We start from the raw sequence: 19196 nt of genomic DNA on the forward strand, positions 1-19196 counted from the left end.
ATTTTGACGGACTTTATTCCGGATGGTAACAGACGAGAGGAAAATGATGATCACGTGAAGGCGTGATTGCAGTTAACGAGATTCGTACGCGAACGGCAAACAAGTGAGCGGACAAGTACATAATAAGAGGTCCTTTTCAGTATCAGCAATGTCAGTGTCGTTCGCGGCATAGGGGAAGATACGAGAGTCACCCTTATCGACACGCAATATCTTTGTTCGTTATTAAATTACACTCGATCTGCTAACACGTATCATTAATGAATTAGTATTTTATCAACGGACGTAACAATGAACGGTTTCTGCTAATTTTATTGATAAATACGTACTCTCTAAATCTGAATCAGTGAATAGTCACTATATAATCTGAATCAGTGACTGAAATTCAACTAAAAAAGGAAGAATGTTTGAGCATTACAATTAAAATATCGATACTTGCACGTTAATTTCAATCTTCTAATACTATATTCAATGAATTTATAATTAAAACAAGATTAGATCATATAATAAGGATTAGATAGGTTAGGGATCTCACATTTTATTCACTGGTCATCTGCATACTTGGCACTGATATCAGTGCTTATCCACTAATTCAGATTCAGAGAGTAAACATTTTAAGTATTACGAAATTGAATCAACTTATCGCTCAGAACAATGTAAGGTCAAAATCAGACTACGCATTGAAGATTGAGATTGAAGATTAAAGATTGAAATTCGACCAATGAGGACGAAAGAATTTTAGAGAGAATCCTTTTATTATTTTGATTGGTTAAATTTCAATCTTTCAATCTCAATCATCAATGCGTAGCCTGATTCCGGCCTAATGCAAGGTCTACAATAAAAGTCGTAGCGGTCGTAGAGTTTTAAGTCGTAAAAAATTAACCAATCACAGTCGAACATGAGAAGAATAATCGACTATGATTGGTCAATTTTCTACGACCCTATGACCGCTACGACTTCTATTGTAGACCCCACATAAGAGGATCAGCACACACTTCCCGTAACAGTAACCGTAAGACGTAAAAATTAGCCAATCAGAGCTGAAAGTTTTTGAAAATTCTTGACTGTAATTGGCTAATTCTTATGATTACTGTTATGGAAATTGTGTACGGCAGCTCTAAGAACGGAATCAGACTACGTATTGAAAATTGAGATTTGACGAATAAGGACAAAGGAATTTTAACTCTTATTGTTTTTATTGGTCAAATTTCAACCTTTCAATCTTCAATGCGTAATCTGACTCCGACCTAAGTGCCGAAACACAAGAGGAGTAGTAAGCTTCAAGTCATAAGACATTAGCCAATCACAATCGAATATGAGAATAATCGACTATGATTGATTGATTTCTTATAACTTAAAACTTACCACACCTATATTGTATTTCGGAATTAACGCGATGACTATTAGAGATTCTATAACAAAGTCTGATCACGAGATGACAAATTTTGGGCCATCATTTTTGTTAAGTTTAATAAGTTGAATAAGATATTATAAGTTAGAATAAGATAAAATGAGAAAGATAGTATAAGTTAAAATAAGATAATATATATAAAAGAGATGGTATATATATTCTTCTAGCTTACTCTTGTTTTGACAAAATTGCTGGCCATTCTTATAGGGTCTCTAGTGTCCACGACGGAGTAGTAAGTCTTAAGAAAGTGACCGAGCGATTATTCTCCTAGCATTCGACTGTGATTGGTCAATTTCTCATGAGTTAAGGGAATGAGTTATTTACTATCCTATTGTAGACGGCGTTAAGAAAGAAAATTCCAAGATAGAATCGTATTCTCGAGGTGGACTCGCGAAAGAACGAGTGAGCTACGATTCGAGAAACTTGCTGCAATCTGTGTACTAAAATAAATGTTTCCCAATTGTTCCCAATTGTTGAGTGTCAGTAAGAGTTGCCGCGAGTGTATTAAGAATATCGATCTCTTTTGGAGATCTAATAGACCCTATCTTCATACCGAAGCTACATGAATAGACCACGCGGACACTATAACTCATAATTTAGGTACGGCGCTGACAAATGGTGACAAAGAAGAAGAGCGCGTGTGGGTAGGTTACCGAAGAGGGGAAGGCAAGCGATTTACGACACATACTCTCTCCTCCACGAACTTGCCATCTGTATTTCCATCTCTTTCATCATTATTGCAGAGTAATGCCCTGAACGAATACGAGGATTTCGTCCGCGACAGATTAGCTTATCGTGCAAAATCACGAATCAACGCGATCAGTCATCGATTGGTAAAAGCCAATTTAATGGAGGGTAAATAAAGCGCTCGAAAATGCATCTGCGCCGTAGTTTAATGGCATCATATATTTGACACGTCCCTGCAATTTATCAATCTTGATGCAACCTTAATGGCAAAATGTACATACGTCATGCTTATCGTTACGCAAAATCCGACGGAAAACAGAATTAGCATAGAGCGCGTGATAAAAATCTAAATATTTGTAGCCTGTCCCGCAACATTATTACACAAATCAATTATCTCTACGTCTTTATTTTTTTGTTCTTCTCTCTTTCTCTTTATTTTATCGATTTACTTGTACAGATACAGTACAAATATGTAGTAAATACATATCTAAGGGAATGATCATCACACCGAAATATTCGTTATATTTAAACGAATATTTGAAAACCTTTTACATGAAATATATGTACATTTAGCCGCTAAATTACGCGTTAAATTAGGCGTAACGACACGGCGACGGATCGAGATGTTGTTGCATGACGAAGAGATGCAGTTTTCTAGTCGCACGATCTTTGACAATGTCCAGCGATTGACTCATCAATTTGTTCGTCCGCGTATTCCGTTACATTCGTATCTGCGAATTCGTCTTTCCGTTCTGCCAATTGCCCATATTTATCTGTCCGTCCCGTCCGTTTCGGCGTTGCCGTCGATCCGCCCATCGGGTCCATCGGTCCATCTATCAACCTCTGCTCGTCCATTCCGTGTCACCCGCCGAGAACTGAATATGTGCGTGTGCATACTTATTCAATCTATCCGCCAATCTATCCAACTTGTTCCCGAGTCTTCTCTCTCTCTCTCTCTCCTCCCCTTCTCTCTCGCTCTCTTATTTTATCTATCTGTTTATCTATCTACCCTTTCGCAATCGTTCGCTCTCTTCGCGCTCCCACTTGGATCTTACACGCCGCCTCGATCGACCTACAGAACGAGCTATCGCGCGCCCGTTCAACTCGTTCTCCATTCCCGAGAGTCCCACGAGAGTCCCGGGAATTCCCCGAGACGTGTGATTCTCTCGTGCGAACGTCGCGCCGCGAGATCCGGAAGGAGGTTCGCGCGCGCTCGCGGCCAACGGCACGCAGCCGTCGAAGTCGGGATAGGATGGAAGCTGTCGCTGGACCCTTACCTGGAGAGGCTGACAATCCTAGATGCTGGACACCCCGCAGCTACGCTCGATTACTGGCATAGCGTGGCTCTTCTTCGGCACGACACTCTGACAGGCCGCCGAACTCTCTCCCTCTCTCTCTTTCTCTATCTATCTATCTAACTACCTCTCCTCTCTCTCTCTCTCTCTCTCTCTCTATCGCTCTCTCGCTCGACTCGTAAAGTGTCCTACCTCGTGAGGTTCGTCTCCTGGACTGCCACCGTGGAGAAAGCTACATGCACCCATACCTACTACCTGGTTGCTAGCGCTATTGATCCCGGACCCCCAGACTCCCAACCGACCCACGCAGACGCCTCGCGTTGCTGCGTCGCTTTAGCAACGTGACGTCATTCACCGCCCCGCGACGCCCAGCCCGCCGCCAGGATTTTCTATACATCTTTCACCTCTCTCTCGCAAGCCTTTCCAGCGCTGCTGCCACCACCGCAGCTGCGGCCGCTACCACCACCGCTACCGACGACGACGACGTCGGCGCCACCGGTTCCTCTGGGTCCCAACATCCCCGTGTACCACAACATCACGTCACCGATCTCGCCACGAACGCCCGATTTCAACGAATTACATACATATATATAGTGCCATTGATAAATGAAATATATACCCCCCCCCCCCCTCTCTCTCTCTCTCTCTATATATATATATATATATATATATCGTAATATAATTCTAAAAACCAGAGTATATAGTTTTATTTGCATTAATGTTTATTAAATCGCCAGGTATATATATATGTATATATATATATATACCTGGTGATTTATTAATAAACATTAATGCAAATAAAACTATATACTCTGATTTTTAGAATTATATTACGATCGCAAAATTATTAATCTCTTTCATGAGAAATCCAGGCGTTAAATATTAAATTCGATCGAATGCCTTTCGTTTCGTCCAAATATCAAGAGATGTCCATTTATTTGAGAATGTCAATGCCATTTTTGATACTGTCATTATGATCAGCATTGAACTGGTCAAACCTGAACTTGACCATTTCGAGCCATTTACATATACCTAGATGCAAGGTGTCCGTTTGCCCCCAGTTCTCACCCTCGAGCTAACAGGAGGTGTGAAAATCTGTAATGAGAGACCAAACACGAATTCACGCCTATAATGAACGTACATTCAGAAATCTCTCCTTGAAGCTGCTCTTCTTTCGCGCTTATGTAATTTAGTATAATGATGGTTTCTTTTAAGTGTTCGTTTAATTACATTAAAAAATAAGTAATAATAATAATAAGAAATATTAATAAAAAATAATAATTTCCGTAAAAAAAATTAGCAATACGAGAATAATTATGCAAAAAAATCTTTCTCTCCCTCGTTATTATTTCATTTTTCTATTAATCCAGATGTATATCTTTCTGTATAAGCGCCGAGTTTCGTGCAAGGAACGGAATTACGTAAAAATACATGAAGTGTCCCAGATTTTTGCCACGCGATTCTTGATCGAGTTTCGGTCCTTGAACGAGTAGACACGCGTTCTTAACGAAAATTTATATCGGTGCTCCTAGATTATCCTTTCCTCAGCGAAAACTTGCATCATGGCATCTACATTATCAAAGTGTCAGAAGTCATTTTATTCTACGTCGCGTGCTAACTGGCGAGTTGGGAGCTCGGGGCCAAGATTAAATGTCCGAAGCGCGTTTCTCTTAAATACACGCTATAACGTTTCGAAATTACATAGACACGTCAACATTCACCTCACGTGATATTTTCATTATTTTCACAAAGTGATATCTATCCTATTACGCTGTATCATATCGTAAAGACAATATACAATAAAAAATTCCGATAATTGTGCTATTGTTATCTATCTTTTTTCAGAAGCCCAAGGTATGAGAAGTCGGTCATTTATTGTCTTGCCTATCGATATAAAGAAAGAAGAGAAAGAAGAGAGAAAGCTAGCGGAATGCAACGATTAATCTTTTGTTACGAAGAGCCATTATATGTAATAGCTTTCGTATGTTCATTATGTACGAAAAATCAGTGCAACTGCTCAAAAATTTTCCATCTAATTGTAAAATAAAATGAAAGGTAGTAGCAGTAACGCAATTATCACACGACATAAACATCTAATGTTATCGGTCTAAGATAATAATACACGCAAGTGTTAATTAGCCATCAGTGTATCTATACTTAAATCTAGTGTTACTGGAAAACACTGAAAAAATATTGAAACAACAGAAAACTGCATTTGCCAATATACATTACTTGTAATCGCGAGATTTCTTATACGAATGTGTTGTTCGCTGTAATTATCAGTATCTCCTCCTAGTACTAAATAAGGAAAACCTTATTAATTACTTTGCGGATTCATCATTCATATTCAAGTACAACTGCATCAGGAACATTCAGATAAAAGTAAAGATATCGCGATCACGTACTTTCAGTGTGAAGTTTATATTCACGATTACAATTGATCGAGTCATAATACTATGAACAGAAAACGGTTCAGAAAACAGACATCTGAACGATAATGAAAAATTCTGTTGCGCACCCATTTCTTTCTATTTTTTTTTCTAATTATATATCAATATCGTTTATCAGTATTACAGAAGGCAAAGACAAGCAAACCAATTTTTGTTTGGTGCGAAAGGAGCAAAGTGGTTCGACCGGAAATGACACGTGTCGATAGAAGGGATCGTTGAGTCTACGGAAGTGAGATACGCGCGCCAGTGCAAGATTGTTCGATTACACTTGACTGTAAGTACATGTTTTGTCCCAATTGACGAGGTGTTACATGAGTGCGTAATATACCGTGAACGTGTTGCTTTCAATTCTATTGTTGTGCTCGAGCAGTGCTGTACGGACAATAAGTGGTTTCAACGTGCAGAGAATCTAAGTACTTCTTTCTTATTTCATTACTTTAATTTTATTATTTTATCGTTAGATTTATCCAAATACATGCGATACTCTGTGAATATGTAACGGGATATATACATCGAGAGAAAAATGCGTACTAAATTTTAATAAATATTTATTTGTATAATACTAGCTAAATTTTTATTAAATGTGAACGTATATTTATTTAATACAAGAACTATTAAAAATTTTTAGTACTTATTTTCAAAAAATATTAAGAATTTAATAAAAATTTTACAGATTGTTCCATTATCTGAATATCTATTAACGAATTTGATTGGAGACACTCAGTGCGCACTGATACACATTAAAGCCATCGTACACAAATTAACGTAAAAATATGTTTAAAATAAATGTAAAAGCAGATTAAGAATGAAATCCTCAATATATTTAATTGCGCTGTAAAATATGCATTTTTATAATTCCAAATTTTTACATTTTACTTTTGCACAGATTAAATCAGTGGGTATAATGGTTTTAATATGCACTTGTACGTTCAACCGAATTCGTTACATGTAAAATTTGAGCACAATTTTCTTATTGGTTTAAAAATTATTTAATTTTTTGTTCGTTTTTATTCTTCTGAAAATACCGTTTTATAATATTTATTTGCAAATTTCAGAAAGTAATATAAGAATTAAATCAAATATATTACACATATACTAACAAAACAATAATAAATATCTGTGCAAAAGTTTATTTGGATCTATTTCCTCGTTTAAAAGTTATTGACCTGCAGTAAAATATGGTTTATTTTACTGCATAAAACCATTATAAGCAATTAAATTATCTGTTGCTTCGTTTGCAATTGGCAGAACGTATTTCACTGCTAATATCATCAAAATTTTTTTAATGGAATTGGCTGATTTAGCTATTTTTGGCTGATTATTTAGCTATTATACATTTTTACCTAATATTGTTATGGACAAAAGATTAATTTAATTTAACTATCATTTTTTATTTAATAAATATTTATTTATCGTAAATAAATGTTAAATTAGTATATATATATATATTAGGTGTTGGAATTAATTCGTAGCGTTTTTAATGAAAGAATATTATTTATTTCACATGAGCATTAAAAAATACATTAATGAAAGTACTTCCCATCACTTGTAAAACGCTACGAATTAATTCCAACACCTAATATATATATATATATATTCAAATAAATATTTATTAAAATATAGTATGTTTTTCTCAGTATACCCTGTGAAAATAACTTCTTTTAAATAACAAAGAAAGACAGGATAAAAACGGATTAATTTGCATAACTGGGAAATGTATCCTACATCATATTACATTCTACATTTATAATTAATACACTTTAACAATATATTGTAAACAAATTTATATTGGCTAATTTTTTTTATAAAAATCATTTTTTAATCAAATTTTGGAACATTGTCGAATTTTATACAGAAGGATGTAAAGGGTCGACAAGACGCATTGCTTAAAAAAAAAAATCACAATAAAGTTAGTCAATATATATATAATATATATACAATATTTTTCAGTTCAGATGAATTTTCATATATCATATTGGCAAATAATAATACCGTCATATATTATATAATTGTTGATAAAATATAAGAAGTTCGCTGTACCTTTTGGCCTCTGAATGCTGACTAATTCAACTCATGTAGACTCATTAAAGCTTCGAACCTTCGATAAACTGCACCGTTTTTTCTCCGACATAAAAAGGAAAGAAAAGGAAAAAGAAAGAAAGAAAAAAAGTGGTGGGTAAAACCCACGGCAAAAGTTGCTTCATCAGGCGTTTCCTGCATTTGGAACTAATAACAAACCCGTCGTGTCACGGGGGTGGTCGCAGAGGAAAGAAGGGATGAAATATGACCTATTTTCGTCACTCTCCGGATTGAAAGTATTTCCGACATCCGAGGGTTAAGCTAAGACGAGAAAATGTCGAACGGGAAACGAGCACGGAAAGAGGGTGAAAAACGGGGCGTTCGGTTCATCGTCGACGTCGTCGTCGTCGTCATCGTCATGGCTTGTTCATGCTATAACGTGAACTGACGTATGTCGATATAGAGGCGTCGCGTGTTTCGGTCCAGCGCCGAGTCTCCTCGCGACCATAACTCGATATCTCTTGGAAAATCCCTTTATCGCGTGCTTTACAACCCATACAAAGCCCGAATTGAATGTTAGCCTAAGACGAACGACCGCCTTGTAAATATCGTGGTCGCTCCTTCGTCTATGACTGCGAGACTTCGTCTATGTATACAGTACACGTAACTAGAATTGCGAACTCTGTGATTAAAAGCAATTTCGTGTAAATAAGTTTCTCCTTAACGACAATGTTAATTACTGTAGAAACAGGAGAGTAAATTTGACTTGACAGTACAAAATACATTTTTTTTAAATACTAAATTTTAATAAATATTTGTTTAAATAGTTCGAAGTGAATATTTATTAAATGTGAACATACAAGTATATTTATTTGATAAAAACTATTTTGATTTAACTATTATTTTTTATTGAATAAATATTTATTTATTGTAAATAAATATTTTACTTTGTTAGTACTATTCAAAGAAATTTGTATTAAGATTTAATAATTTTTTATCAATGTAGTTTATATTTAACGTAATTTAACATAAATTTAACATAAAAATAAAAGTATATTCATTTAATAGTTATTTAAATTTTTATTATTTAAATTATTCTTTGTTAAGCTTCAAAAACTCGTTCGATTTTGTTAATTTTTTTTTCTCCTTTTAGACTCACTGCATCCGCAAGCAGTAAATTTAAGAAACGGTAATTTTACACGCAGAACAGTCAAAGAATTAACCCTTCTGTCACTAAATAGCAAGTACTTCGCGTTAATTTCGCTACCATATTTTAATCTCTTACTCGAGATTAAAATTCCAAATCTTGGTCTTTCATGTTTTACAGAGCACAACGTGCACACAGGAAATTGAATAGTCTTATTTGTGTCTTAAATTCCATGCGCCTGGTACGCGATATTTTTCCATTAGTCTAAACTAATATTCTGAATCATGTATTTGCTGAATAAACACGAGTTTCGTTGCCGTAAATAACCGCAAAACGTAACCGCATACATATTGAACGCGTTGAATCGATAAGCGAGGGCGTTCGGTAGCATCGTTTACGAATACATAGTTGATTTACTTTTATACTTGGATACTTTTGCAGAATGAAAAAAATCAAGAGATTGATAAAATACATATGATATATGCTAGAATTCTTACTCGCAAGATCAATTGACATTTGCTAATATCAAAAGTACAAAGCAAAATCGTGCAAAGTCAGCTGTGAGTTACTCGATCGAATATAATGAAATGAAAGATGCGGAAAACGAAGTGCGCAGCCGATCAAGGATATTCCTGGCCCGAAAGCATTGCCTTTCCTTGGCAATTGGTTCAGATTCCTATCATACATAGGTAAGAGAATCTGTCATGAAAGAGGATTCGAAACACGCGTTGAGATTTTTATCAATACTTAAACTAAATAACATTTTATATTGAATTATACTATAAAATGTAACTATATTTATAAAGTTATTGTTTTATATATATATATTTATATTATTTACTAACATTATAGCAATAACAACTACAAAAATAATACTCCTGACCATAATTATTTTACAATGCAATTATAGTCACAAATACGATATATTTTTCTTTCACAATCAGTGTATAATATATTTCCTCTGTTTCTTAATTATATTTCGTGTATGTGTAAACGATTACTAATTGGCGTAAATGGTGCAGGTAGATATGGCAAAGTACATCTTAAAATGGAATCGTGTACTAAAAAAAAATTTGGCTGCTACAGCAAATTAAATGGTAAAATATGGTACAACATTTTTAATTGGCTGCAGCAGCATAATCAGTATGAATGTTGCATAATCAGTACGGCAACATTGTCAAATTAGACGAGATAGGATCCCGGCAATCGACCATTTTTCTATTCTCACTGGAGCTAAAATGTATCGGATGGAAAGCACGTGGCCGTTGCGGATTGCTACGGAGACTTTTTATATTACTATCGCAAAAACAAGAAACACATCTTCAATGGGTAATACAGCCTTGCAACAAGGTCAGTAGAATATCTTGATAGAAATGTACACAGTGAAAAACATTTCGTATTTCTGTTAAAAATGGTTCACTCATTTCTTTGTTAAAATTTTGTGTAGAATTTTTAACATTTTATCCAAGTGTTAATTTAACATTATATTACTTGCATATTTTTTGTGTTAAATTGATATTCAACATTCCTTAGTAGTGAAATAACATAATTTATGAATATCTAACAATGTATTTAAAACGTAAATAAAGACAAAGAAATAAAGTACATATGTAACATGTTAAAACTGACACCGTTTGTAAACAAATTGCAAAAGCATAATTTTTCAGTAAAATATTTATGACTTGTTAAATTAACACGTATTATATTCTTTATCTTAGAATTTACATTTTAAATACATTGTTAGAAAGTAATAGTTACAGTAATAGTTAAGTAATATGTTAGAAAGTAACACAAATATATAAAAAGTTAATACAAAAAATTTTTTGTATTAACTTTTTATGTAATATTTGTGTCACTTTCTAACATATTAATCTTGTGTTAGGTTAACACAAAAGTGGAGTGAAGTTTGAGTGAATCACGAAATGTGTTAAATTTAACACAACCTTTCCAACTATGTAATCATCAAGAGAGAAAAAAATGTCTCTTTTTTTTACAAGATTATATACAATATTATATCTTGATTTCCAACCGTACCTCTTTATAATCTCGATGACGCAATAATGAAAACTTCTCTTAAAAATCTTTTAAAAAATCTTTTAAAAAATCCTGAATAAAATTACTTATAAAAAGAAACTTGTTAAGTTCCACGCTAGATAAATATCTAGGTATAAGTGATAGTAGTACAAGTATCTTATGTATACAAAGAGCGCCCTAGTTTCGCTCCCTCTTATCTGTTACCTGTCTGTTATTAAGATATTAAAAAAACCGAAAATGAAAAAAGTGCAAGTAGTACGATTTCATTAAACGGTCTTTTCAGCTTAGGAATCGCAATATTCTTCCGCTTATCTCTGATCGCTTCAACCATCTACGTGATTTGCGTCACAGCTAGTTTCGAATAGAGTTATGTCGTACTAAATTGTTAGATTAATAACGTATTAGCTATTATGGCTTGCGAGATTGCAACATGGATAAATGCACACGTTCCCGATGCAGTACGTCAGATATATGGTCAAGCGCGAAGGTCGTCGATATCCCGAAAATTCGTCAGAATACGGGAACACGAGCTGACGAAGCAACCCTCCACCCCATCGGTATCCTAATTCTCTTTCTCTCTCTCTCTCTCTATCTATCTATCTATCTATCTCTGTCTCTCTATCTCGCTGGTCTCTCCTATGTCCTGTACGGTCGATAGTCCAGCGAGTGTATAGAGAGCCACAGAGGCCAAACACAGAGGCCTACATAAATTGCGTACGATGTAACATCTCGTCTCTCGGTGAAAAGGGCTCTCGCTCTCCTGCTTTCAGCCAGGGCAAATTGTGGCACGACTTTCGATCGAAAGTCAATCCGCACATGATGCAACCGCGAATGATCAAGGCACGTGTCGCAGATCAACGAGGTGGCCAACGAGTTCATGGAGAAGATACGAGCATTACAGGATCCTGAGACCCTGGAATTGCCGAGCGTCTTCACCAATGAATTGCTGAAATGGGCCTTAGAATGTAAGTGATACCGAGTGAGATATTTACACCACTAATGTTTTGCGCTTCTCTTCGAAAATGGAGCATCTAGAATGATGTACATGTATGTAAGTCTTGCTTGTAACAATGGAGTTGATAAATTAGCTCGCACTCGAAATTCAATGCACTGCGGCAATGTACATTCGAGTGTGAATCATAATACATTTATCAACGGTATGACAAGAGAGATACGATTGAAAGTTAAAAATACACCGCTCTATATTCCAATATTAAAATTCGTCGGTCAATTAACGATCATCATTGTTGTGTCGTAATTAATAGTAATATGTTCGATCTCGTGCTGGATGTCCCGCTAGATTGCTTGATGCCTAATCTTGCAGCTTCGGAGCTGTGAATAATGATTAATTGCATGCACAAGATGTTCGATCTCATGTACCGCATGGAATTCAGATGTCTCTGTGGAAGATATACAATACGCGGAATCTCAAGAAGTTCTTCCGTGTGCTGGATACGCTTAATGGGTAAATATTGAAACTTATACTCGTTACACTGCTACGTCAGCATATTACTCCAAAACTTTTACGTGAATACGCGAACTTGTTACTCCACGTCGTCATTACTGTAATCCTCGATGTGTTTTCTCGATATTCTCATGTTGCGAAGTTAGTTATCAATAATGTATCATGTGTCTCACGTTAATTACTTTCTATTTAGAATAAAATTTAACATTTTACGTTATTCTGTTCTACCCTCTTTTACGTTTCGCTTGTGCATCAATTCATCCTGCACATAACAAGCTTCAAAACATGACTCATCGTCGCCGTCGTACTCGCGCAATTTTATTTACGATCTCTTTTAAAATCGCTAGTAAACACATCGACTAAGGCAAAGTATGAAACAATGAACAATAGCACAAATCTACACGACTGCAGTATATTAGAGAAACTTTTGCATATCGACAAGGTAACGGCACAGGTAATGGCGCTTGATATGCTAATGGCTGATATGTATAGTAATAATATGTATATTGATACGGTAAGTGTGAGATTCGAATTCTTCAAAAGTTGTGTCGTAAAAATTCTCACAGTTCGATCTTCTACAAACAAAACATTATTTCTTTTCCGATAGAATTAAATATAATAATATAAAATGATAAATGATTCTAATTAAAATAAGAAAGAATCTTTTCGTTTTTTTTTTAACGTGACTATATCTATTATAGATGTATCTTCGAAATTTTTATTTTTTATTTCCGGCCTTCGAAATTTTTATTTTTACTCCCGGTCGAGGTAATATTTTTCGCAATAAGAATTAATTATTTACAGATTTTAATGTGTCACTCAACATTATTAAGATCGTTCGAAAATGCGAAAAAGCATCAAATTGTTAAATTGCTAGTCAATGTGATATTACTGTGGTAGTTTAGTAGAATTAGCGTTTCAAGACCGAAAAATCATTTCGGCGCGCGTTTCAAAGAACTACATATGTAGTACATAAATTCACAAAATACAAGCATTTAAGATCCAGCTAGACCGTTTAAGACATTGATTTCTATACTTTGTTTTATTTTTTTATATATTTAACCGCAAACATTTTTTTTTAATGCTTCGGAAATATTTTGGGCAAAAGAAAGATGATTAATTAATTATATCAAAGTTTCAAAAATAGGACTATACAAGATTAAGTAATAATCTGTTACAGATTGGTAATGTGTCTGACAGTTTGTTGTATTACACCGCGGAATAATCCGGAGGAAAAACTACGAAAAGAAATAATGTTCGTGTTACGGGATAAAATATCGCCCGTCACACAGAACGTTCTAAATCAGAAGAGATACGCTAAGGCCTGCATCAAGGAATCCCTTCGATTGTTTCCCATTGCTGTATCTATTCTTAGAACTATGCAAACGGATGTTTGCTTAGGAGGATATAAAATACCGGCAGGAGTGCGTGATGTTTTTTTTTTTACTTTTATTTATTATTTATTATTTATTATGTACAGTTTAATCTGATAACTAATTAAATAACTGTATTATTTATATCTTTTCGTTGGATTATTAATTAATCCATGAAAAATTAATTACTATCAATATATTTCATTATACTAAAAAAAAATTGATTAAATCTTAACATATATATATTTTTTTAATATTAGTATTGAATAAATATTTACTTATAGTAAATAAATGTTCACTCAATAAAAAGATAATAAATAATATGAATAAATCAAATTATCATTTGATTTAACTATCATTTTTTAATTCATGATTTTTATGCAAATCAAATATTTCTTCACATTTAATAAATATTTACTTTGAACTATTCAAACACAAATATTTATTAAAATTAAATAGTTTTTTCAGTGTAAGAAAAAAATTCACTTTAAATTATACGATACGTTGATACATGAATTGATAAGGGGTATTATCGGGTATACATGTCGCGAAACAAATTACATCAATGAAATCATATTCAAAGGATTCTCTTTTCTATGCCATCAGTTTGATGCCATGGTCTGTCATTCTCTGATCGCGAATGAGCGATCCCACGCAGTTTTCGAGAACGCAGAAATACATTCCCGAGGGATAGTTGCGAGGTAACACGGAGTTTCCATCAGCCAAGGAGGTGCATCCCTTCGCGTACATGCCTTTCGGATTTGGCTCTCGTACCTGCATCGGCCGACGATTCGCCGAAATGGAACTCGAGACATTACTCTTGACAGTTCGTAAACTTGCTCGTCCTGCTGGTAATTCTATTGCTCAGGGGATTCAGTTTCTGGGATAACGATAACAAGATTTTCAATTCGAAATATAATTCCGTGTCTCACGTTAAGAAGGTAACGATATCAAACAAAAATGTTTTGAATTCTCTGAGTCCTGAATTTTTACTGTCGAAACGATTAAGATATTTTGACAAAAATTGATTAATATGCTCGAATCTCAATTAATAAAATAAATCTTTAGATACATGGGAAGAATGGTTTGAATAAAGTATCTAAAAATTTAGCTAGATGTGAACATAATTTCTGTAGACAATTAAAATAATTATAAAATGTAAATGCTCAAACTGGTTGCTAGAATGTCAAAACTTTTTGCATGCAACATTGCTTATCATGTTTGAGTTTTCTATATAATTATGTGATGTCCAACAGTTATTTTCAGATCTGTATTTAATCTAAATTTTTAAATATTTCAATAAAATCGTTCTCTCCGTGTAATGACAATTAATCAACAAAAATTCGGCTATTATTAATAAAATGTTTTCTATTTTTTATTTTTTTAGCATAAACAAAAATTATATATTTCTTTAACATAAAATAATTATATATTATATTGTTCATGCTACAGTTCATGACACAATTTCATTCGTTGCTTGTCGTTTAAAAGATTTGTTTGGAAGCGGAAAAAACTACTATTATCTAATTAGTGGTTGTCCTATTAATCTTATTGTTGTATTTCACTCATGTACTACACGCTTTCATACGAACAGCTGAAGCGAACGTAAACGTCCTTTAAATGAGTAACGCGGAAATCTGATTTTTGTTTGTTTTCAATTCACTCGCATGTCTCCGAGGAGAATTCTTCTTTTCACCGATGTTTTATTCATACACGATAAGCATAGATGTTTAATAAGTTGAGAGGTTTAAACGAGCGCACGCGCAAGAGTATATCGCATACTGAGACAATAACAGAAACGGACAACATGCTTGCATAATATGCAGATTCTCTTGGAGCGTTGGACTATGCGTGACTGTGCATGGCAGTGCAATAACGATGTTGTGCTCAAGTACGAATTCCCGGAGAACTAAATATTCTCGCGAATTCTCGTTGGCGTCATTCCTTTCCTCATGAAGAATTGAGAAGCATGATTCCGTAATTTATCCCAGCAGTTTAATACGAACATTAATAAAAATGGCTACTTTTATTTCCGCGGTTAGGGCGCGGTGCTCGTGCATATATTTATCTACAAAATACTTGAATATACGCAAATAGGATAATTATTACTATGTCTTTAAGCCAACTTGCTCATTATATTAATCATTAAATATTTTAGCTTTAGTTTTGTGTGCTTGAAATCAGTATTGATTTTCAATATTTCTTTTTCTTATATATTTTTTTAATCTAAAAAAAAATATCTTATAATATTCTTAATAAAAATAAAGAATACGTTTTTGTATGTATTAGTGTACCTTTCTAAGAGATGATAGTTCTATTAATGTATCCTCGATTTGTGTGCTTATTCAGGTCTGACTCGTTTTAATATATAATTACTAAAATAGATAATAAATATAAGCTAATTGTTTAAGTTAATATTACGTAAATCATTGTTTTAATCATACTTGCAATTTCAATGTACACCCATAATATAATGGTCTCAGCTCCAACACAGCACATTAATAGGGAGAAGCTTAAAATCTTGTGCGGTATTACGAGTTTCACATAAATTCCTCTAAATCGTGATATGTATCTTCCAAAAATATTTACTGTATTTTAATAATTAAAAAAATAGAATATTATCTTTATTATCGTATATGTACATTAATAATTTAATTTAAAAAAATATTTTTTTCTTATTTATTTCTACTAGTTTTCCTTTATGGCTTATTTAAATACAAAGGCACACTAATAGGGACAATTATTCTATATTATATACTATTTTTATATTATATACTATTTTATTAATATTCAAATATATTAGATTTGCATGCGAGCAAGAAATTTGATTTTTGACGAAAGAGCCTTCACACAGAAATTCAGAAGCAATCTTCTAGTGAGAATTACGAGACTCGGAACCACGCTTTTCAACTGAATAGCTGATTCTCGAAATGGTTTCCAAGCGGAAAAGCCGCGAGAACACGACGCTTGCATATCACTCTTCCGGTCGCGCGCAGTACAAACTGCGAAAGGAATATGCTGAAGACGTTTTTGTTTTATTTAGGTCATACGAAATTTCCGGATTGAATGGCATCACGGACCACTCGAGTACGAAAGCCGATTTATAAACACGCTAGTGTCATCGATGCGATTCAAGCTCATCGATTTGTTAGATCGTCACAATTGGTGCAAACCTTCCTACGACCGAGCCATATGTTTCATGGAAAAAGATGAGAAAAGTGTCGGAGAAACGGCAAGAAAAGTATCCCGCCGACATTTTGCGCGATTTTTTCCTTTTAATAATTACGACAAATGTCGGTGCAGCCACTGGTTACACGAGCATCTGACTCGAAGAAGCTCGGCCGAAACGGTGAAGATATCATCGACCAACCACACAATTCTTACAATTTTAATCTACGCCCGAGGACAAAAAGCATTTCGCAGAAATGTCGTAGCGTGGAAGCTACAAATTTTTAGCAAGTTCGTAGAAAAGCACGCGCGCGTATGTGAGCTCGGGTCTAAATAGCATAAAAATATAAAAGATATAAAATAAATTGTACATAGAAATTGTATTATAGAAACTTTAATAAATACCGACGTACTTTTTTGTGCTCATCTTTTATTTATGATAGCCCGAGTGATAGCCTTGGGGCAGCATATTGCGACGGATATATTATTTTATACATATTTGTAATGTCAATAAAGTTCAAAAAATATTTATTAACGTTGATGGTTGTTTCAACAAATATTTCGCTTATAGCACTGATGAAAGTTTCTACTAGTTAAAATTATATAAGAAAAAAGAATGAATAATTTGTAACGTAAGACAGTCACTATATATACTCAAGTCAGTAAATTGCCATTATTTAGGCGGATCAGATTCGATCGATTTAACATCGTTGCGACACTAATTTCGTTATATGCCATTTAGTTTAATTATATCGCACAGCGTAATAACAGCATTTACAACAAAGCTACGACATTACAGGCCTTATCTATCGCGAGACGCATTCTGGAATTAATTTGAATTCGAAATAACCGCATAATAGAGCCTTCAAAATAGATTTGAAATGGATCGGAATTCCAAGACATTCCGTATATGTGTATGAGTGCAAATATACGAAAATCGATTTACACTTCGCGATGAGAAGCAATAAAATCATTCTTACGTTACGTCGAATGACGTGCGACACTCTATGTTTCCGCATGGAAGGATAATGCATAATCGGCGAAATGAATCTTAATGCGACCTAGTTCCGGTTTACACGACCCCGATAATACGACTGGATAATAGAATATTACCGTGTGCATGTGTGAATCTGCAATACTTTTTTTTTACATCTATCTCTCTGTAGTTTTCGCTTACAAGACTACAGTATGTAATAAAATTGAATATATTTACATGTGTTACAGAGATGAAAATAATGTGCGGAAAAAGCAAACGGGATAAGATAAAATGTGAAAAAAACCAGCAACGAATAACTATCGAATAAAATTTGCGTATTAACAACGTCATTGTTCGCTTATTTTATGCGATTATCGGTTTCACGAGGGATTTACTCTTTTATAAACCGAAGCGTGACTAACTGATGCGCGGACATGTTAAATTCAACAAATTTTATATATTAAAATGTTAGGTATAGCATGTATATATGTACACGAGTGTATGTATTTGTGTAAAATTCACCATCCGCGCGTCAATGAATTAATAAAATATCAATTTGTGGTACGAGAGAAACGTGAAAAGATAAATCAATGACAGCTTATAATCTCAATGCGAAAATTGACTTCAAACCGTCCAAAAATAAACTCTAATGATTACCACGTTTTATTTTATAGAACATGAGCAATGTGTTTACAAATCCACATATTCATTGCATTCCCGTTACATATATTTATGGAATAATATATAAACAAATATTAAATAAGTACGATCTCGTTTCCCATTCAATGATATCACGTTATTTAAACGCATTTCGAAGAATAATTTTGTAAACCGGAATTAGGTCGCATATCACCGTTCGCGGTCGAGCAAATCGCCGTCGATCGTAAAATAGTCTCACTTCCTGTTAGATCCACGCCTCCTTGAACTTTCCTTTTTTCAAAATATTTAGAACAAAATGTTATATATATTTTTAATATTTCTTAGATGCTTAGCACAACTTTGATATTCCAAAAATATTTTTTAATTAAAAAACTCCATATAAAAAATATAAATTCATTTTTTGTGTTAATATAATTTCAAATAAAACGTTTCATGAATTTAAATAATATTTTTCAATGTAACAATATAAATAATAATTGGTATTCTATCTTTTCATATTTGAATATAAATATGG

General features: G+C 33.9%; 1 protein-coding gene and 1 pseudogene across 4 annotated transcripts in view; one reads left to right on the top strand and one right to left on the bottom strand.

Moving 5' to 3' along the window:
* The window catches only part of GluClalpha (glycine receptor alpha 1), a 76824-nt gene that overhangs the window by 38219 nt on the left and 19409 nt on the right, over positions 1–19196 (bottom strand). The gene's annotated exons all lie outside the window — the stretch shown is intronic.
* LOC105154582 (cytochrome P450 CYP12A2-like) lies at positions 6121–17575 on the top strand (annotated as a pseudogene). The gene is made up of 8 exons (XR_015545660.1): positions 6121–9695; positions 10029–10356; positions 11811–12009; positions 12306–12567; positions 12853–13019; positions 13686–13929; positions 14485–14704; positions 16922–17575. The product of XR_015545660.1 is annotated as a cytochrome P450 CYP12A2-like (transcript).

This window comes from Acromyrmex echinatior, chromosome 7, assembly GCF_024713525.1.
Source record: "Acromyrmex echinatior isolate Ae372 chromosome 7, ASM2471352v2, whole genome shotgun sequence".
NCBI classification, from domain to species: domain Eukaryota; kingdom Metazoa; phylum Arthropoda; class Insecta; order Hymenoptera; family Formicidae; genus Acromyrmex; species Acromyrmex echinatior.